The sequence below is a fragment of the Somniosus microcephalus genome, chromosome 25 (genome assembly GCF_052327205.1).
Source record: "Somniosus microcephalus isolate GS21.2 chromosome 25, FLI_Smic_1.0, whole genome shotgun sequence".
In the NCBI taxonomy this organism is placed as follows: domain Eukaryota; kingdom Metazoa; phylum Chordata; class Chondrichthyes; order Squaliformes; family Somniosidae; genus Somniosus; species Somniosus microcephalus.
In genome coordinates, this window is record NC_141011.1 from 52,412,271 (window position 1) to 52,435,478 (window position 23,208).

The window sequence follows — 23,208 nt, forward strand, 5'->3', positions numbered from 1 at the left end:
ACCAGGCAGCTTCCGTTTTCCTGCAGAATGTCACGACCCTGACTGAGGATCGTCAGCCCCCTCATAGCTACAGGGGTCTCCTCTCTGCCCAAGAGAAGAGACCCCTGGAACTCCTGGCCTCCGAATGAAAGGGCCTCTTAATTCAGACTACCTGTGCCTGGGAATGAAACGTTAACTTTTCCTTATCCCAGCATTGCGGGGAACCAGTGGACGTAGTGTATTTAGACTTCCAAAAGGCATTTGACAAGGTGCCACACAAAAGATTATTGCTTAAGATAAGAAATCACGGGATTGGGGGTAATATTCTGGCATGGATAGAGGATTGGCTATCTAACAGAAGGCAGAGAGTTGGGATAAATGGTTCATTCTCAGACTGGCAATCAGTAACTAGTGGTGTTCCGCAGGGGTCAGTGCTGGGTCCCCAACTCTTTACAATCTATATTAACGATTTGGAGGAGGGTACCGAGTGTAACATATCAAAGTTTGCAGATGATACTAAGATGGGGGGGAAAGTAGTGAGTGAAGAGGACATAAAAAACCTTCAAGGGGACATAGACAGGCTAAGTAAGTGGGCAGAGATTTGGCAGATGGAATACAATACTGGAAAGTGAGGTTATGCACTTTGGCAGGAAAAATCGTAGAGCAAGTTATTATCTTAATGGCAAGAAACTGGAAAGTACTGAAGTACAAAGGGATCTGGGGGTCCTGGTGCACGAAACTCAAAAGGTTAGTATGCAGGTGCAGCAAGTGATTAAGAAGGCCAATGGAATGTTGGCTTTCATTGCTAGGGGGATAGAATATAAAAATAGGGAGGTATTGCTTCAGTTGTACAAGGTATTGGTGAGACCGCACCTGGAATACTGCGTACAGTTTTGGTGTCCATACTTAAGAAAAGACATACTTGCTCTCGAGTCAGTACAAAGAAGGTTCACTCGGTTAATCCCGGGGATGAGGGGATGGACATATGAGGAGAGGTTGAGTAGATTGGGACTCTACTCATTGGAGTTCAGAAGAATGAGAGGCGATCTTATTGAAACATATAAGATTGTGAAGGGGTTGGATCGGGTGGATGCAGGGAAGATGTTCCCGATGATGGGTGAAACTAGAACTAGGGGGCATAGTCTTAGAATAAGGGGCTGCTCTTTCAAAACTGAGATGAGGAGGAACTACTTCACTCAGAGGGTGGTAGGTCCATGGAATATGCTGCCCCAAAAAGCTGTAGAAGCTACCTCATTACATAAATTTAAAACAGAAATAGACAGTTTCCTAGAAGTAAAGGGAATTAAGGGTTACGGGGAGCGGGCAGGAATTTGGACATGAGTCTAGGTTCGGATCGGTCATGGCCCTGTGGGTAGCGGAGCGGGCCCAGGGGCCGTGTAGCCTGATCCTGCTCCTATTTTGTGTGTCTAATTCTGTTAGATTCAGGAGATGGTTCTGTGATAGTGGATTGGCGGTTAGGATCAGATCAGCCGTGATCTTATTGAATGGCGGAGCAGGCTCGAGGGGCCGATTGGCCTACTCCTGCTCCTATTTCTTATGTTCTTATGCCTGACACAGGCTCATGACTACTTCTGGCAGTTCTCAGCTGAGTTAATAAGTGGGTTACCAGAATCTAACACAACATCTCATTTAACCAGTAAACAGGCCATTATTGACAGTGGAGCTGGTGTGAGAAATGGCAAAACTACCCGCAACCCACAAACCTTTCTCTCCGTCAGCTCTTCCTCATCAGTTCTTTCTCATTAAATTGCTTTCCCTCGGTCTGTTCTTTGTACTGGGCCTTGGTGAGACCACACCTTGAGTATTATGTGCAGTTTTGGTCGCCTTATCCGAGGAAGGATGTTCTTGCCATGGAGGGAGTGCAGCGAAGATTCACCAGACTGATACCTGGGATGGCAGAGAATGACGTATGAGAAGAGACTGGATCGATTGGGCTTGTACTCACTGGAGTTTAGAAAAATGAGAGGGGATCTCATTGAAACTTATAAATTTCTAACAGGACTGGACAGACTAGATGCAGGAAGGATGTTCCCGATGGCCGGGGAGTCCAGAACCAGGGGTCACAGTCTAAGGATAAGGGGTAAGCCATTTAGGACAGAGATGTGGAGGAATTTCTTCACCCAGAGAGTGGTGAACCTGTGGAATTCTCTACCACAGAAGGCAGTAGAGGCCAATTCATTAAATATATTCAAGAAGGAGTTAGATATATTTCTTAAGGCTAAAGGGATCAAGGAATATGGGGAGAAAGCAGGGACAGGGTACTGAATTTGGATGATCAGCCATGATCTCATTGAATGGTGGAGCAGGCTCGAGGGGCCAAATGGCCTACTCCTGCTCCTATCTTCTATGTTTCTATCTCATCTCTTTTCTTCTCTCTCCCCCCCCCACCCCCGTAACTTTTTCTCCCTCCTTATTTCTTTTTTTCCCCCCACTCTCCGATCTCAAGGGTCTGAAGTGAAATAAGTCCTAGCCGGCTCAATCGGGCGGATATAAACTCATGGCCTTCGCAATTCACAACCAGCAACAAAACAATCCAAAAAAAATGTTCAGAAGATTCCCTTTTGTATAAAGTATCCAGAAGAAGACACTACATCATAAACAATATATAAGATATGCATGCAAAAATGCAAATTTAAACAAGGGAGTTACAAAATTAACAAAAGTCTGACACAGTCGGCGGCAGGACGGTGACAAAAGTTCAGTGTAAGTTGGATGCTGTCATTTTGACTGGAAAAAAAACCCGGAGGCGAGAGGGAAGCAAAGCTGAAGGGAAGCCAGAGCCCAGAGAGAGATGGACATTTACCAGAACCTCAGGAGAGCGCAGCGGGAGGTACTGGTCGAATTCAGCGCCACTCAAAAAAGCCTTTCTGCTGTGACAAAAGTGAGGGCGAGTTGAAAGATGTGAATTTAGTGGCTTTTGTGATAAAAGCGGTGGGGTTCATCAAACTGAGAAATCTGACCTTTTTGAATGTGTTAAATTGTGTTTGAACTCTCTTGCGGCTCTGACAGCGGGGAAGGACATGTTGAGGGAAGCGTGACAAAAGGTGCGGGGTGGGGGGGTGGGGGAGCGGGATCAAGGGACTGGAAACATTCCAGCACTACCTAGAGATGCCAGGGGCGACGGGCTGCACCAGGACGTCCTGAGAGACACTTCCAGTTTCGGTGGCTTTAAATGGCTGAGCTCCCCCTGATGTCCCCAGGAACCTTGCAGCTTTCTCAGCCGCACTTTCATGGTGTTTAAACCCAAGGCTTCAATGCCATAAAGCACCGTCATAGAGGGACCATGAGAAACAAGCACAAGTTTTTGAACTTAAATGGGCATTGTCCTCGCTAAACTCTGTCAGGCAGGCTGGGCTTTTTCCCCTCTCCATTTGTTTCCAAACACACAGCGTGATGACATAAATCGCACCATAAAGAGCAACACTCGCGTATAATCTCACTATGAAAAAATAAATGGTTCTTCAGGGTTTTCTCTCCTCTCTTCCACCCCCACCCCCCAAATAAAACATTTATGTACAGCTACCGTTTCTTTAAGTCTGGGTGTGTTTTACACTCCCGCCCCATGTTTACTTCAGTATCTGTGCACCTTGCCACAAAGTTACCCAGTCCACTAAACTAGTTGATGTTTCCCAGTTAAGAGAAAGTCGGAACGTGCATTTCTATAGCACCTTTCATGACGTCAGGACGTCCCAAAATGCTTCACAGCCAATGAAGTACTTTTTTGAAGTGCAGTCACTGTTGTAATGTAGGGAAACGCCGCAGCCAATTTACGCACAGCAAGCTCCCACAAGCAGCAACACGATAATGACCAGATAACCTGTTTTTAGTGACAACCCAGTACTACTTCAGGAAACATGCGAACTAGTGCAAAAAGAAAAATACACTAAAATGTGCCAGTTAAAGGGGCAGTGTTGTCATCTCTAACCAGCTCTCGAGTTGTCAACAAAACAGTCTTCCCCCACCCCGCACAAGACGGGTGTGATTTTCGCTCTCTGTCCTGAAACTGGGCATCAACAAAGTGTCCACCAACCTTAGTGGGGAAAAAAAAGCAGAAAAGTGTTTCCTGATGACAGCCAGTCGAGCAATAGTGGATCTTTAGGAAGATGAGGAGCTCCAAGCCCAGGAAACAGAGAATCATTTGCCTTATTTAGAGAGGTTTTGTTATAGTCTTTAAAAACATCCAAAACTGTCAAAACAACAGCAGGTTGACTATTTACCCACAAATATTATATTCAATGTGCTGACCTTACCTCGAGGAAGATTTCATAACCAGCAAAAAAAATCTCGTCAATGTAACTGTTTAAACGCACAGGCATTCCCTACAAGATGTCTCAGTTCGTGGGCAATGTCTTCTACTCTGCACCACTCTATCCCAGTCTGCCTCCAGTGCTGCCACTATTGTATTTCCATATAGGGAGGACTGTTACAATAGCACTTTTGAACTGTTTCTACTCTGTCAAATAGAATACTTCGCAGGCATTTTTTTTAATATCATATATCATTTTAACAAAGCCCGCTGCACTTTCTGTGAAGAAAATGTGAGATTAGTTGTAAACAGTTGGGTCTTGTGGAGGTAGATCTACCGAAAATGCTGTTCCAGTGCAGTGCCTGGAGACGTCTTTGTGGAAATCACTGCCAAGGGCCTTCAATAGGTTGAAGAGTTCAAACACTTAACCCCTAGTCTCGCTAGCAGCCTTTTATGCAACAAAGAAATAGTTTATTAAATGATTGTACCTGTATTTCCTTTAGACGTGTGTCTAAGAGCTGAAGTCCAGGTTGGGCAAAGCTGTCAGTCATGCTGCCAACTCGCTTCACCTTGACCCACACTGATGCTCCAGGTTTCTAGCTGTATATTAATCCTTAGACTCATCGCCCCATATTGCTCAGGTCAATCACTAGCTGCTCCTGTAAGCCAAATACCTGTGACTAACCTCGTCATTTTTGCTTTCTTCTTTTTCTACTTAGTATTTTTGCAGTAATTAGAGGTTTACTTTTTTTGCAGCACACCCAAGGTTGTGGTTACTATCTGCTCTTTGCTAGGTTAACTTACCAAACTTAGATTTCCCCTTTGATTCGATTTTGCCACAGCATAACATCGCAAACCTAAACTCAGCCTGAGTATTCAGGTAGTAAAATAAGTTCCCTGGCTCTGAGAGAATGGAGTATTTTTGTACTGGTTGTAGAGTGTGGAGGCTCCAGCTCACAACATATGGACAGTCAGAAGCACCAGGTTAACGTGAGATCTTGAACAATCTACCAGAAGTATTGGGTTAACTAAAACTATCCATCAGAAGTGCTGGTCAATCTGAGATCCAAGAACTGTCGGCCAGAAGTTGGCTTAACCTCAGATCCCAAACTGTCTACCACAAGTGCTGGTCAATCTCGGATTGAGGACTATCCACCAGAAGTGTTGTGTTAACCTGAAATTAACCCAGAAACGCTGGTCAATCTGAGATCCAGGAGCCGTCTAACCTCAGATCCAAATCTGTCCACTGGTTGATATCTATCTGATCAACTGTCTATCAAAGACATTGAATTAATTTGAGATACTCCTGTTGGGTATTCCAATTCCCTAAAGTGTTGTAAGGAATTGTATGGATTTGGCAGCTGGTGTTACTGTGGAGAGTTTGGAAATCTGAAGTTCAGATATCTGATACTGCAATGCATTTTTTTTATAACCTGTGTACATAATTAATCCTTTGGGGACTGGAGGATATTTTAGTTTCCTAGAAACAAACATGTTTTGCAGAACACTTTTCCTTCTCTAGTCACATGATTTAAAAAAAAAAATTAAATATTTACTTTTTTTCTCCTTTTTTTCTTTCTCTCATTCCAACCCCACCCCCGTGGACTTCTGGGTAAGAATCATCACATGCCCGTAATTGTAATTGAAATGGACAATAACAATTATTCTCTTCATTGAGATGAAATTACAGGCTTCCACAGAGTGTTACATCACCTAGTGCCCTAAACAAGAAGAATCAAACACACCCAACAACATGAAACACAGCTCTCGCCTTGAACCCGTTATTTTATGATTAGAAGCCCCCCATCCTTCCTAAATTTGATTGCCCATCTGCGTTGACTTTTTTAATCTCAGCAGGGGTGATGGTAGGGGCATTACTATTGGTCTCAGCCTCCTGAGGTTGGGAAGGAGAATATTGTCCAGGGTTAAGATTCCCACTCGGATTCCTATCTAATCAATCTTGCTGCAAGTGTGGATCTGTGGACAAACATTGTGCCACTATGTATGGTCAAGGCTCATAAATGAAGGCATCTGGGTGAGTTACCGGAGGGAAGCTAGTGCCTATGGGTATGGACCCACACCCAGTGAGGAGGCAATGCCTTCAAAGCAGAAGGGTGGGGGGGGGGGAGAAATTGCCAAGAAGAAAAAGTCCACTTTGCCTCCAGAGTGCCCCATCTATGCATGGTCTTCAAAACAATGATGAACGGGTCCTCCCACTAATGCTACCATCACAGCACTGAAATCTCAACTGCAACACAAGCTTGTATCTCGCCTCTGGCATTCTCTTATGGGCTTCTTTCAGATTGGATGAGTTTTGTCTGTCCCGGCATGTGGGGCATGTGGGGAGGAGACGTCCTTCCACCCAGCATTGATCAAGCCTGCCTCCTGGAGGTTAGACCAAAGAGCAGCATGCCCAGACACATAGGGTAGCTTTGACGTTGTGTGATTGTGTAAAACGGGTGGTAGCGAGTCGGCAGCCCGTTCAACATAGAATCATAGAATGGTTACAGCACAAAAGGAGGCCATTCGGCCCGTCGAGCCCATGCCGGCTCTCTGCAAGCGCACCTCAGCTAGTCCCACTCCCCCGCCCTTTCCCCGTAGCCCTGCATATTTTTTTCCTTCAGGTACTTATGCAATTCCCTTTTGAAAGCCGCGATTGAATCTGCCTCCACCACCCTTTCAGGCAGCGCATTCCAGATCTAACCACTCACTGTGTAAAAAAAGATTTTCCTCATGCCGCCTTTGGTTCTTCTGCCAATCACCTTATCAGCTCCGATGGACGGGTCACATCGTCCACATGCCCGATACGAGACTCCCAAATCAAGCGCTCTACTCAGAGCTCCGGCACGGCAAGAGAGCCCCAGGTGGGCAGAGGAAACGCTTCAAGGACACCCTCAAAGCCTCCTTGGAAAAGTACAAGATCCCCACCGACACTTGGGAATCCCTGGCCCAAGACCGCACAAAGTGGAGGAGAAACATCCAGGAAGGCGCCGAACACCTCGAGCCTCTTCGCCGGGAGCAAGCGGAAACCAAGCGCAGGCAGCGCACGTCAACCCAAGCACCCCACCCACCCGCCCGCCCCTTCAACCAGAGACTGTAGGTCCCGCATCGGACTCATCAGTCACCTGCGAACTCATTTTTAATGTGGAAGCAAGTCATCCTCGGTTCCGAGGGATTGCCGAAGAAGAAGAAGAAGAATCACCTTAAAACATCTCCCCCCAGTTTTGTATTTCTACTGACTTCAACGGAGGTAACAGTCGGGAGAGTTGTAAAACGGGCTATATACCCCCATGGATTCTTCTCTCCTTTTCGCCACCCCTCCACCGAAGTGGAATATCGCAGTGAGAGAACGAAATAGGGATATAGGAATCAAGGACGTATTAAATATTACAGAACAAGTGAATAAATCAGGCATCAAATGTGTGAAACTGTCTATACAAAAATGTGACAAAAACAGGTGTCCTTCAAAAAAAAAAGTGACTGCAGCCTTTGCAGATTAAAGGGTGCCATCAGAAGCCTGGCATAATCTGACATGGAATCCTGCTCCAAAAGGATTTCTTGGGTTTATTATGTGCAAACAAAATATGTAATGGAAAATTGTTCTAAAATCTGCAGCTGACTAATTGAATTACGCATTGCCGGGCAGCCTATTTTGGAGCATTTCTCTATAAATAACATTATTATGAGTCTTTGTAATGTAATAATGCAGAAAGTTATCCTTTCATTAAATGGAATAAAATGAAATTAAGTACAATCTGTAAAGAATAATAGAAATTTCAGCTAAATTTTAAAAAAATCAGATGTCCATTTACAAACAAATGTTATGTGCAAATAGCAAGGTCACAGGCACAAAATGATTGTGGGGTGGGCGGGCGTTGATATATTTAATGCTGAATAAAATGTAAAATGAGTACAGGTGATGTCTCCGTTTTATTTACGGGAAGGTTGCCAACTCTGTCGGAGCTCTGCTCTATAGCAACGAAAAGAAACAAATGGGGGGGGGGGGGTGCTGTGGAGAACGATTCTAAAGGTTGGAAGCATGTTATTTTAGTACCTAGACACAGTTACCACGACGATATCCCACAGGTCAAACAGTGGAGACTGTTCCCACCCACCCCTGCCCCGGAATAGTCGGATAAAACAACAGCACAGCACCCTCCAATCACAATAAAGAGTGTCTGGAAAAAACCACCTGCTGCTATTGTTCCCTCACAGTTCTCTGCGCCTTACTTTATTTGTTTAAAAACCATACAGAAGAAACTTCCCTACGCTCTGTGCCTGCGATGTTAAATTGGATAAATATTACTCTTAATTGTTAAGGGAACAAAATGCCCTGCCATTTAAAGGGGGGGGCGGCGGCGGAGGGGGGGGGGAAAGGTTAGAATAGTTAAGTATACATCAGCGAATATTGTTAAACAGTGTTTTAATCAGCTTTAGCTGTCCACAAGCTGTTGGTAATTAGAGCTAATCATTATTGAGTCGTACGGTTCACGATATGGATGTTGCTAATTTTTTTAAGACAACGCCATTTCCTTTTATCGAAAAGGACAAACTTTTCTTTACCCCTTTAGGTTGCAACTCCTTTGTACCACTGTTTCCTGAAGATAGTGCAATCACTTTTAAATGACGGTGGCAGCACTTTTTCTCTATTTTTATAATATAAATATAATAATTAACATTGGCGGTGGCTACGGTCTCCCTCCCATTTACAGAAGTCATTATTTTAGAGATGGAGGTGGCTCGCCTGGGAGTGATGTGCTGCAGTTTTAATCTTGCTCACAACTGGTGTGCTGTGTGTGTAAAGGGCAATGGTGGTGAAAAAATTAAATTCCTAATGCAGGTTTCTCGAGTGGATGAATTGTTTATCCCACAACAGTGCTTTGAAATATCAACACTTTCAGGGTGTTAAACATTACTTCTCGGGACAATTCTTACTGTTTCCAGTTAAGATTTAGCACAAGAATTCGTTCCCCCTGAGGTACAGCTGTTCCCATACTAAGATTCAACATTCACGGTATAAACAATCCACCCACTCCTGCAACAGGAATTTTCCACAACCAAGGCAGCAATTGTGAACAAAGTTAAAAGTACATCGCATCATTCCTTGGTGAATGTCCGCCATCTTTAAAATAATGACTCACCGATGTCGAAGCTACGATATGTTTGCTAAGAGTCAACTAGCCCCCTGAGTCGTGATTTAAAAGTGATCAAGCAACTGCTTCAACGGTACAAAATTGTATTCTCCAAGCCTCCAAACTCTCCCTCTCTGCCACAACCTTTCCCTTTGCTCTCCATTTTGTAAGTACAGATTGAGCGTCCAAAATCCGGAGTTCCGGAATCCGTAAAATGTTCCGGAATACGGACACCCTGTCAAACCGCAACCTGGGCCCAGGCATTTCCGGACTCGGAACGTGTTTCTGATGTCCGAAGTCCGGAAACGCCCAAGCCCAGGTTGCGATATTTTCGGACTTCGGACATCAGAAACACGTTCCGAGTCCGGAAAAACACGAAAACCGGATCAGCCTCGGTCCCGAGGTTGCCGGATTCAGGACGCTCCACCTCTACTGCTATGGCCCTTACTGCTCTGAACTTTACTCTCTTGTTCCTCCTATGATGCGAATACTACCACCCTACACACTCTACCCCTTCCCCCCGCATCACCACTGGCTTGAAATCAGGAATCCTCGCACAGTCTCCTATTGGGCCCCGATTTTAACTCCAGGTGGATTCCGTGCTCAGGCCCGAGTTAAAATTGCGGTCGGGTCTCAATGCCCACCCGTCAGGTTTTTGCTGAGCTGATAACCTGTACGGTTAGAAAGTGGGGTATTTCAAGCACAGATACCGAACATACGGAGCCTTTATTGTTTGTTTCTTGTTGATAAAACGCAACGTTTAATATTTCATACTCCAACTTGGCTCAGTATCAGGTGCCAATGATCAGCATCAGCTGACGGCCTCAATCTACATCATTGTGTTGCTCGCTTCAAAAAAAATGACTTTCTCACAGCTGGCTGAAGGAAATTACCAGTGAAGTTCAGGAAATAGCTTCAAATAAGTGCTGTAAGCACGTGTCCCCTTTCTACCCTCCACCTCTGCTGGCTTCTCACTATGGGCCTGTTTGTAGGACACTGCAGACTCTGCTGGTCCATGTATGTGGAGAGAGGCCCCCTCCCCTCCCAACTCTCTCCTTCTCTTCGTCTCCCGTCGTGCCCCTCTCTGAGGCAACGTGCTCAGTGTGGTCCCCACCCACAGGCCCAAGTGGAAGCCAGAAAGTTGAGGATAGGTGACTTTGGTTGTCTGCCAGGGCGGGAGATTGAACAGCAAGCTTTCCCCCGTGTGTGCCTAGCGTGGTTTAAACCACCCGATGGATTTCAAATGCAGACGACATAAAGGAGCAGTACGGGCAGAAGGCAATGATTTAAGTAGTAAACGTTAGAAGTGCTAACTTTGTTTTAACAAAATGCAAAAACATCTCAATAAACTGTCCTGAGCTAATACCTAAGGATGAGTACTGGCGGATTGGTGACTTCTTTAACTGCTCGTCTCTTGGTAGGTTGAACAGTCATCTGTTAATTTAGACTAAATTAAAGCCACCTGACTCATGTCCCATTAATGAATCTACACATAGCCTGTAGGAAGCTAAACTACAAGTAGGACCTTCATATTTTCTTTCTTTATTACCGTGTAACTTGGTGTAACCAATAAGGACTGACCTTTCCCTAGAAAGACTCATTTGGCACCTGTTAGGGTTTCGTTGTAAAGTTCGAGTCTCAGCGGGAGCTGGTTCTTAGTGTTCTCGTTTTCCCTTTCCCTCCGACTCTCCGGGTCACTCCCCACCACGTGACGTCTTTTCCCTCACAGAACAGCAAGGCGACTGTGCCTCCGGCTTCACAACTGCTGTCCATCCCACTCGGATCATCCATCAGGAATGGGGGCTTAAGGTGAGGCAGCTCAAACAATGTGAGAATGAGCTCCCTCCACCCTCCCGCCAGCCAGATGAAGAGGCTCACATCTGCCCAATCTCCCACCTAACGTTCCAGCCTCTGATGGCGGAAGATTAACTCTCACGACGGACACCACTGAAACTCAAACTGTGACCTTCTGGTCAGAAGGAGGTTCTCAACTGCTGGCACTGCAGGTCCGCTACTCTATCAGAGACGACACTGTAGACTTGTACGTATAAAACAGCAACTGACGTCTGCATCTTCACTATTGCTACTGCCTGTACAATGAGGCAAAAGGCTTCATTATAGATGCAGTCGGTCACTTTACAAGGCTCCGTGCTTTAATACTTCCTCTGATGTGACAATTTTTACAACTTTGCCATCACCCCAATCAAGAACCAGAACTGAGAGGATATACTTATCAGGAAAGGCTGAACAGGCCGGGGCTCCTTGCTCTAGAAAAGAGAAGGCTGAGGGGTGACCTGATAAAGGTCTTTAAAATCATGAAGGACTTTGCTATTGATAAGGTAGACGTAGAGAAGGTACTTCCACTTGTGGGGGAGACCAGAACTAGGTGCCATATAAGATAGTCACGAATAAATCCACTAGGGAATTCAGGAGAAACTTCTTTACCCAGAGAGTGGTGAGAATGTGGAACTCGCTACCACAGGGAACGGTTGAAGCGAATAGTATCGATGCATTTAAGGGCAGGCCGGATAAACACATGAGAGAGAAAGGAATAGACGGATATGCAAATAGGGTGAGATGAATTAGGAGTTAGATATATTTCTTAAGGCTAAAGGGATCAAGGGATATGGGGAGAAAGCAGGGACAGGGTACTAAATTTGGATGATCAGCCATGATTTCATTAAATGGTGAGCAGGCTCGAGGGGCCGAATGGCCTACTCCTGCTCCTATCTTCTATGTTTCTATGAATTAGGGAGGGACGAGGCTCGTGTGGCGCATAAACACCGGCCCAGACTAGTTGGACCGAATGGCCTGTTTCTGTGCTATAGACTTGATGCAATTCTATGTAAACCGCCTCATTTATAAGGCATTATTACCCCTTCTGACAGGCATCTTGCAGGGCTCTCACGTGAAGTTTTGCACAGGGGGCTATGAAGTTCAGCCCCGAGACCCGCACGACTCATCCTGCCGCTGACAGAATTATTTATTTTGTGTATTTTCTGTCTAAAGGTTTGGTGCAGCATCCCGATCCAGTGGGTCGGTGACCAAGGGCAGCTTTCAAAGCTCCTCTGCTCTATTCTACGCATTTTTATTGCCACTTTGAAGCAAATCTTCACCCTGACTGCCTGGGTATGAATCTGGCAGGAGCGGCGTGCCCTGTCCTACCCAGCGCAGAACAGAGTCAGCCCAGATTTCACCCCATTGTCGTGAGTGGGACGAAAATCAGGCGGATTCCTACCACAGGCGGGCGATCCGCTCGGGCAAGATTAGCGCCCGACCACTCCGACACCGAAAGCCTCTCCCTTTAGACGCGAGAAGCATCGAGCAGGCGAGCCTGTTCGGCTACACCTCGTGGCACAAGCTGGATATTGAAAGCACCCACTTGGAGACCGCAGTATTCCTCCTCGCAACCACTGACCTGCTAATTTCAGGTCAGTTTCATAAATTCACTAACCTGTGATGGCTGTGTGCTTAGGCTGATGTAGTGGGACCCATCAGTCCACAGATTACTGCAATAAAGCCTGAACTGAGTGTGCCCTCTGCAACTTTCAGAGGAAGCTTATTGTTTTCTGCGCCGAACATGATATTGTGTAAATGATAGTCCGTGCATTTTCCAGACTCGGATATTAGTGAGAGTAGAAATGAAAAAGTCACCTGCACGGACCCCAGGGCAGCCCTGGCACCTGAGCCGGGCTTACCTCGGTCAGGTGCTTTGTGGTTTGGGTCAGATCCCAACTGGGTTAGTATCCGGGAGTGAGATGACAGAGCGGCAGAGAGCGGCAGAAAACGGCGGAGATCCAACTAAATCAGCTACACTCGCCCTCCAATTGATGAGGCAGCACCGACAGCAGCTCCGATACTAAAACCACCAAACTTTGTCTGGCTTTACACAGAATTACACAGAACAGTGCAGCTCAGAAACAGGCCATTCGGCCCATCTGCTCCGTGCCAGTGTTTATGCCCCACACCAGCCTACTCTCACCCTCTACTTCATCTCACCTGATTAACAGATCAATTATTTTGACTTAAATGCAGGAAAGAGCCCCCCCCTCTCTCTCTCTCTCTCAAAATCTAGAGTTGCCATAAATTGCTTCCACTGATGCTTTGAATGATAAGGTTGCTAAAGTTTTTTTTGAACAAACCCAATATTTTAATGACTATTAAGAATTGTCCAAAAAAAAATCTTTAAAAAAAAAATCTCTTATTTACCTCCTGGAGGTTGAACATGGATGGAGGTGTTCCTGTTAATAAGCTGTGCTAGCGGAGAAAGCCACAGCCACTGCTGCAGCCCTTAAAGAATTAACCGAATATAAATGATCAGTGGACAAGAGGGAGGGAATGCAGAAGTTGGGACAAGGGCATTGGGCTTTGTGCTGATGTTTACATAGAAAGACCAGAGAATAGAAGGCTGCGAGTCGAAGGAGGGTGGTGAGCAGTTTATCCAATGTTCTGAAAGAGACAATTCATCCTGACAAGTACCGACAGCAATCTAATGGGACACCAGGAACTAAGTGGTTAATCTTTGAGAAACAAGAAAGACAGACTTGCATTTCTATAGCGCCTTTCATGACCACCGGACATCTCAAAGCGCTTTACAGCCAATGAAGTACTTTTTTTTTTTTGAAGTGTAGTCACTGTTGTAATGTGGGAAACGCAGCAGCCAATTTGCACACAGCAAGCTCCCACAAACAGCAATGTGATAATGTCCAGATCATCTGTTTTAGTGATGTTGATTGAGGGATAAATATTGGCCCCAGGACACCGGGGATAACTCCCCTGCTCTTCTTTGAAATAGTGGCTGTGGGATCTTTTACGTCCACCTGAGAGAGCAGACGGGGCCTCGGTTTAACGTCTCGTCCGAAAGACGGCACCTCCGACAGTGCGGCACTCCCTCAGCACTGCACTGGGAGTGTCAGCCTGGATTTTTGTGCTCGAGTCTCTGGAGTGGGACTTGAACCCACAACCTTCTGACTCAGAGGCGAGGGTGCTGCCCACTGAGCCACGGCTGACACACAAAGGTCTTTTTCTGTCATTTCTTTCTGATAAAGTGATATTCTGAGAAAGGAATAGCTCTGAACAACCCACAATACAATGACTACAAAGTGTCCAAGTGCCGAAACAGTTAAGAAAAGACAGCCACATTGTTGGCGAGACAATGAGAGGGGTTACAGCAAACAGAAAATGTCATTGCTGGGGCTTGTGTACGGTGCTGCGACTGAACTGAGCCCCGCTCTGTACAGAAACCCAGTGTCCCAATAGAAAGAAGACGATTCTGATCTATAATTGTAGCACAAAAAAAACCTTAGAGGAAAACCTGGCCACCCGAGTGAAGGAAAGGGTTAAGTGTCACTCAAAAGTAAAATAAAATAAAAGTACACTGTTAAAAAAAAAATAAAGCTTTCTAAACCTCTTTGGTATAATTGGCGAAAAGCAAGGACAGCATAAAATTTACAGGCAGCTGTTAATAGTGTAAAGGGGACAAAGTCACCTCAGTGCCTGATCCTCTTACCCAGCAATCTGCCAGGCAGCTCCCTATCCGCGGAATAAATGTAAATTTGTAAATGATACGCATGCCACTGAACCAGTGCAAATCCAATAAAACCCGAGTTGTCAGGAGCCTAATTTAAACAACATTTGACAATAACATCTCATTTTACGTCACCCCCCACCCCACTTTCTGAAGGACGGGGAGGGATAAAGCCCAAAACCCTGAGCTTGATCTCTTTCAGATTCTCCATAAAACGACTAGTCGAGAGAGTCTGTGACATGTGACAGCCATGTAGGTCAGACAGCTGAGGGAGGGAGGGAGCGGGGGGGGGGGGGGGGAAGACTTTCGATAGAACTGTTGAAAATAGCAGGCTGTAACTAGATTAGATCAATAAGGATTCTTTTTCTATATCTGTCTTTGAACAAAAGAGAGGGTTGGGTGGTGGTGGGGGGAGGAGAATAAAAAGGACACATGCTTGGCCAAAATTCTCTTTTAAGGTGAACTATTTATTTCCATATTTTGATCCCAAAAGAAAAGGCAAGTTATTTATTTAACTATTGCTCAGAGCAAACTCTCTGCAGCCAGTGAGGCATCTCCTGCTAAAGACAACACACCCTGTTTTTCTTGTTGCAAAAATGATCATTATTGACAGTAACCCAATCCTGGCTGAGCCATGAGGGGCTGTCCTGAATTGATTCCCCCCACCCCTCCTCTCCCTGTTTTCGCTGCCGAAAAAAATATAATAGAGTTGCCATGAAATAAAGAATGTTTGCTTCAATTCATCTAAGCGCCCTGACAATAAATTTCTGTTGCTACGGTAACATGATAACACAGCTTTTGGCTTATTGCTCAACAATCAATTAAATTAATGCTTTTGTGCTGATGTTTACCGTTCTATTTAGTCTTCAACAAAAAAAGTCTGTTTCTTTTTTGACTTTGCAATGTTTTGTTTAATAAATCCGTAGTTACAAAGACACTGTTTAAAAAAAATAATAAAACAGGTGGCAAGGCCTGGGCACTTCCATATATGGCAATGCCATTTTGTGTGATTTGGAAATTCAAGCGAAACATTGTCAACAGGATTTGTTCAACTGCAGTAAGTCTTTTCAAGCACATTCTCGCTTTCTGAGGCAATTTGTTCCCCTAATTACTTAAGGTAGACATTGCCTTAGAGTTGCACTCTTTCCCTTCCCCGGGCCTTCCGCGGACCTATATGGTAACAATGGTCGGCCACAGGAGAATGAAAGCAGGCTGCAGTTGGTTTGAATCGGTGCTGTTACTTAATTCCACTTGTTTTCTTTACAGATTCGTTGAACGCCATCGTATGGGTTGCTGCTAAAGGAACCGGGTGTGAAAACATCACTGATTCCGAATGGAGGAACTTGACCTGTGATTGACCACTAGATAGTTGGGGTGAGGGTGGGTGGGCACTAGAGAGTTGGGGTGAGGGTGGGTGGGCTCTAGAGAGTTGGGGTGAGGGTGGGTGGGCACTAGAGATGGGGTGAGGGTGGGTGAGCACTAGAGAGTTGGGGTGAGGGTGGGTGGGCTCTAGAGAGTTGGGGTGAGGGTGGGTGAGCACTAGAGGGTTGGGGTGAGGGTAGGTGGGCACGAGAGTTGGAGTGAGAGTGGGTGGGCTCTAGAGTTGGGGTGAGGGTGGGTGGGCACTAGATAGTTGGAGTGAGGGTAGGTGGGCACGAGAGTTGGGGTGAGGGTGGGTGGGTGGGCGGGGGAAGAAGAAAGGGGGTTGAAAGAAAACAGGAGTGTGGTATCTCAGCTTTGTTAAAGGGGGGCAGGAAAGTGAACGGTGGCACAAAGTTCCCAAAAAAGTTGATCTTAGCACGGAAATGATCTTATCGAGAATGGAATGACATTAAAATGTAATTGAATTGCTGACCGTGGCTCTGAGCCACCAGATGAAGTGTGCTGTGGTAATGAGATCAAATGCCTTGGACCAAGGAGTAACGTATCCAGTCTGGTCAGCCCCACTGATAGGATATCTCTGATAGAGTGGAACCGAGAGGCGCTGGAGACAGAGCCTTGGTGGAAAGTGTGACAAACTCCTGCAGCAAGACGGTGCACTAGTGATTAAGGGGAAAAGAAACCTTATGAACACACAACAGGCACTGTTCTCAGAGATTATTACCGTAAAAGGTTCTCCAATTATTCTGTGCATGGCCCTGGCAAAATTTGCTTTCTCGCACATTTTGAATGAAGCACCCGACAGTGGGCCAGTTTGATTTTACTTTCCTTCCAATGATTTGGCGTTGCATCTTTCTCTTCATTTCCCTCCCCCACTCCGTGACCCTGCAGGCGGTACCCCAGGATCTCTGGAGCCTTCCCCCCGAGCTTTGCCCCTGGCCCCAGTGCCAAGACCAGTCGGTGGTGCCGGCAGCAGGAGGCAGGCAGTCTGCCCCCTGACATGCCGGGCCCGAGAGCCCTTTACTCTCCTCCAGAGCCAGCTCAGCAGCGGCGAATCTCCCCCCCATCACATCAGCTGTCAGCTTTGAGTGTCGGGATGGTGGCCAGGAGGGCTTGAGCCTCTGCCAGTGGGGTTGGCCAGAGTTATTCTTGGCTTGGTCGCGTCTTGTGTAAGTTCATCAAATTTCACGACCAGACACCGTTCCAGGGACAGATCGGTGTGACCCAGCAACCAAGGGGTTAACAGGTACCAACAGGATCCACTGGAAGACTGCAGGACTGAGCAGATCTCCCAACACAGTTGTTATCTTGCAAGTAGTGTAGCCTATGTTCCTGTCTGTCTACAAGGAGCGCTGTTCACTTTCAATGCACAGAGATTTGAACTGATGTATTTTTGGAGTTGCTAAGTTTTTTTTTTACACTTGTGGGGTTTTTTTTGTATCGGGACTGAGAGTTTGTGATGGGTTTCTGCACATTTCTTAGCCAACCAGAGTCACCTTTCATGAATAACCCAGAGTCCAACGTCTTTTTAAATCCTGGTAACCAAGGTTCAGGAAGCAGCGAAGAAGCATTTCACGTTCTCCAGCCTCGAGACTGCTTTAATTTGACCTACACCCGCCTTTCTCTGTTTGGGGATTTTAAGGGCCAATGACCACGGCCCAGAAACAATGTCCCAATCGGGCTTTGAAGTGCCAAGAAAGCTGAGGCGGAATGAGAATGGCTTCTCAGCTGGACTGCGTGAAGTCAATACAAAAACAAATACTTAAGCGAGGAGACATGGCTTGCGTCCGAGCATCCTGCAGGTTCAGGCACTGGAAGGGGTCCTTATTTGGGCGGCACTGATAGATTGATTGACCTGCATTGAGTCTCTGCTGTTACATCATAAATATTTACACAATACTGACAGGGCTAATTAAAAAAAAAGTTTTGTTCTTTGCAAGTAATATCAACACTAAAACAACATTGGATTAAAACAAACGTGCCCTGGACAAGGTGTAAGAGAGGCTGAACTATATCTCATATACAAAAAGCTGGAACCAAAGATCCTCTCCCAATTGTTCAGCAAACCATAAAATAAGACTGAGGGATGGTTGGGGACGGAAGATTTCATCTGTGTGCTCTGTCTACAGTCAAACCTTTCGTATAAAAGTGTTTAAAATGTTGTCCCGTATAACGCACAGTCAGTCTCCCCCTGCCCGAGATGTCTGGAGCTGCTAACTTGTGAGGTGGCGGTTTTGAGAAAGTTTTTTTTCGTTGTTGCTGAAATTGTCCATCGAGCGCACGGCGATTTCACGCTGCGGTTTCGGCAAGGTTTCTACCGAGGGCTGGAGCAGCCCGAGATCTCCAGCAACCAAGCAGAGCGAGGGGGTGAGTGAATGGATGGCGTCCCATTCTCATCACCAACTCGCCGGCCCAGGAACTGCAGCCGCGGTGTAACAGGGCGAAACACAACCCCCCCGGCCCCCCCCCCCAAAAAAAGCTTCGGAATAAAGTAATCACCGGAGAGGTGCGGGTGACCGGGCCGGGCCCACTGGAGGCTGCACAGGAGCTTGAGTCAATGAGAGGACACTGGGGGAAAGGCCAAGTTTCCCAGTGCCCACAACTTTTTCAGAACTTGATCTAGATATAAAATAACAAACTCCTCTGTCTAAAATCTGTGACTGAATATTGTCTTAACTGAGAAAAAATACCAAGAAACCGAAAAATAATAAGAAAATTGAATGTTTAAAATTCCCAATATAGACGCCCCACAATATAGATACCCCACAGTATAGATAGACCACAGTATCGAAACCCCACAGTATAGATAGACCACAGTATAGAAACCCCACAGTATAGATAGACCACAGTATAGAAACCCCACAGTATAGATAGACCACAGTACAGAAACCCCACAGTATAGAAACCCCACAGTATAGACGGACCACAGTATAGACAGCCCGCAGTATAGACGGACCACAGTATAGACAGCCCACAGTATAGACGGACCACAGTATAGACAGCCCACAGTGTAGACAGCCCACAGTATAGACAGCCCAGTGTAGACAGCCCACAGTATAGACGGACCACAGTATAGACAGCCCACAGTATAGACAGCCCAGTGTAGACAGCCCACAGTATAGACGGACCACAGTATAGACAGCCCACAGTATAGACAGCCCAGTGTAGACAGCCCACAGTATAGACGGACCACAGTATAGACACCCCACAGTATAGACAGCACAGTATAGACAGCCCACAGTGTAGACAGCCCACAGTATAGACGGACCACAGTATAGACACCCCACAGTATAGACAGCACAGTATAGACACCCCACAGTGTAGACAGCCCACAGTATAGACGGACCACAGTATAGACACCCCACAGTATAGACACCCCACAGTATAGACAGCACAGTATAGACAGCCCAGTGTAGACAGCCCACAGTATAGACGGACCACAGTATAGACACCCCACAGTATAGACGGACCACAGTATAGACACCCCACAGTATAGACACCCCACAGTATAGACACCCCACAGTATAGATAGACCACAGTATAGAAACCCCACAGTATAGATAGACCACAGTATAGAAACCCCACAGTATAGAAACCCCACAGTATAGATAGACCACAGTATAGACACCCCACAGTATAGATAGACCACAATATAGACACCCCACAGTATAGAAACCCCACAGTATAGAAACCCCACAGTATAGAAACCCCACAGTATAGATAGACCACAGTATCGACACCCCACAGTATAGAAACCCCACAGTATAGAAACCCCACAGTATAGACGGACCACAGTATAGACGGACCACAATATAGAAACCCCACAGTATAGATAGACCACAGTATAGAAACCCCACAGTATAGATAGACCACAGTATAGAAACCCCACAGTATAGAAACCCCACAGTATAGATAGACCACAGTATAGATAGACCACAGTATCGACACCCCACAGTATAGAAACCCCACAGTATAGACGGACCACAGTATAGACGGACCACAATATAGAAACCCCACAGTATAGATAGACCACAGTATAGAAACCCCACAGTATAGATAGACCACAGTATAGAAACCCCACAGTATAGAAACCCCACAGTATAGACGGACCACAGTATAGACAGATCACAGTATAGACGGACCACAATATAGAAACCCCACAGTATAGATAGACCACAGTATAGAAACCCCACAGTATAGATAGACCACAGTATAGAAACCCCACAGTATAGGCGCCCCACAGTATAGGCGCCCCACAGTATAGGCGCCCCACAGTATCGATAGCCCAGTTTAGAAATCCTCTCTATAAATACCTAGTCTGTATAAATATCCACAGTATAGATACCCTCAGTGTAAATAACCTTGTCAGTATAAATACCCTTTCAATACAGCTAGATGTCGCCTGCCTGTAGAAAGTCCTTTGTATTGATGCACTTGTCAGTTTGTGCACACTCTCAGATACCCCTTTGGTAGTGACACACTCTTGGTTTTCCCAAGCCTTTTGTTCTAGAACATGCTGTCTGTTTGAATGTGAATTCCTGATGGGAATATTCTTGATAAATAAACCATTATAAATATTAAAAAGTTTGACATGTTTTGCATATTATTGTCTTTGCCACGACCATGATGTGAGAATGAATCAACAGAATGTCATTTAAAAATGATATAATACAATCTTCAAAAACAAAATAATACACCTCTCAAATATAATAGAAACACGGAGCAGCAGAGGAGTTTAGGAAGATGAAGGGTTAATGGTATGTTCAATTGCCAGATCCAAATAAATCATGTATTCCTGTGTAATCTGGGTAATACAAAGATGATAAATTACGATTGGAGTAAATTCATCTTACTGGTAGTTATGAATACATTAGTTAAGTTCTTCATCAAATTAATGCAGAAAAACAGTAAACTAAATCTTTGCAGTGACAATACCGAGGCAGCAGAGAGGAAACACTAACCGAGTCTGGAATAATGTAATGGTTGTGATGGCATTTTTTAAACCGGCTTTTATACAAGGGGATGTTGTTCCGTACAAAACTGAATTGGGACGGCCGGAACGTTAACGCGTTTGATTGATGGTAACCCCCCCCACATGATTGATCCTCTATATTCTACCACAGGGCCTGCCCTCGTGCTCACGATGAAAAGTCTTAAAAGAAGCAACTTCCCATCGAGCCAGATGTGGAGGTTTGAAAGTGGCAGGATCTCCGGCATTGCTCCTGTGGCTAAAATTAGAATCAAATATTGAAGGGAAAAAATCATCACTTTGATCTAAAGAGTCAAAAATCCGTGTGTAAAAAAAAGTAGGTGTTGTTGTCTCTGTTCTCCAAACCTCTCCTCTCCCCAGTCACTTGGGGACAGAGTTCCCTCTGGGTGTGAGTTTGAATGCAAAAAGTAGCTTTGAGGAAAGAGTGTGTGTGTGAGAGCAGCAGAAAGCACTACCAGACTTTTCAGTAGTTAGCCCAATCGCTCCGAGTCTTGTTCACAACCTAAGCCAAGTGGAAGGGACTACTGAAAAACACATTATTTTGCTTGTTAAGGGCTGTGGCGATCTTGCTAGTGGCCTATCCTGTGAAGGTGGTAATCAAAAAGGGCATCCAAAACTCACACTTAGAATGGTGGCCAGTTAGGCAAAATCATTCCACAAGATAATTTAGATACGATAGCAAAATACTGCGGATGCTGGAAATCCGAAATAACAACAGAAAATGCTGGAAAAACTCAGCAGGCCAGGCAACATCCGTAGAGAGAGAAATAGAGTCAACGTTTTGGGTCGAAACCCTAGAAGCCTGGCCTGCTGAGGTAATTTAGATAGCCTGGCTAACTAATATGCCTTTGGCAGTGTTGGTTATATTTTATTAACTGTGGACTTGTTACTTAAATGTTTTAACAGAATGTTAATAATTGCAATTGTGTAATAAGCAATGACGAGCAATGATTAATAAATAGTTATTCAAAGTCCACTGTGTGGAACACATTGATGGTCTTTTGACACACAGCAAGTGTCAGGTACAACAGAGTGACTGGGTCTCTCAGTTTCATTGTTTTGTGATATACAGTCGGGACAAGATGGAGACTTTAATGCAAAAAGATGAAATGTAACTGCCCCCCACCCACCCCCCACCGCAAAAAAAAAAGAATGACAGTCTTGTGTCATACGGTCCGTCCCTGGGCAAGTTAATGGGAGTTTCTGGTACCATCTGTGTAATAGGTCCACAGGACTGCAGGTTCACTATCCTCTGCTGTGCAGTCACCACTGTCCTTTCAAACAGGTGACTGTGGAGCACAAATCAGCACCCTCTGCGGTTCAGTCCCTCTCCTTCCACTCGCTCAACATTATTTGCATTAGGGCGACAGCATCTGGATGCATAACTTTGTATAGAAATCAAACCGAGGTCAAGATCTGCCAGGATAGGGAAATATTTAGGGAAAGTGAAAGCATCATTCGACATCTTCCCTTTTCCAAGTTGTAGTATGTTGGACACTATTGGGAGTCGGAAAGGAAATTCCCAGATTCCCCCCTGCCCCCCCCAATTGGCCTGGACTTTGATCTGTTTTTCTGCCTCTCCCAGATCACTATGTATTGGGTTGGGTGCGGAGTCTATGTATTGCGATACACAAGGTGCTGCAATTGTGGGGGGACAGGCTGAATGGACCTAAGGGTCTTGTCCTGTCCGTCAATGTTTTATGCTTGCATTATCAAATTTGCATGGTATACATTTTACATGTATATTAGATTATAATTTAATCACAATTTATATATATATTATAAAATATATACAAGTACATAGCATGGAACGGCAAGGTTGTGCTCCTGGTGTGTAGCCTGGCTGGATGGGAGCACGTGTCACTGATGGGCCCTCAACACAGCAGTGCCAATCTCAGCTCATTTCTCTCAATTTACAATGATTTTCCATTTG

At 45.5% G+C, this 23,208-nt stretch overlaps 1 protein-coding gene across 10 annotated transcripts in view; it reads right to left on the bottom strand.

Moving 5' to 3' along the window:
* Nucleotides 1-23,208, bottom strand: part of casz1 (castor zinc finger 1) — a 400,652-nt gene that overhangs the window by 220,927 nt on the left and 156,517 nt on the right. The window contains exon 1 of one of the 10 annotated variants that reach the window (XM_085967447.1): nt 1,704-1,984. The exons of the other annotated variants lie outside the window; for them this stretch is intronic. The gene's annotated coding sequence lies outside the window, so the exon portion shown is untranslated. Of the gene's footprint in view, nt 1-1,703; nt 1,985-23,208 lie in introns of those variants that run through there. 10 annotated transcript variants of the gene reach the window in all.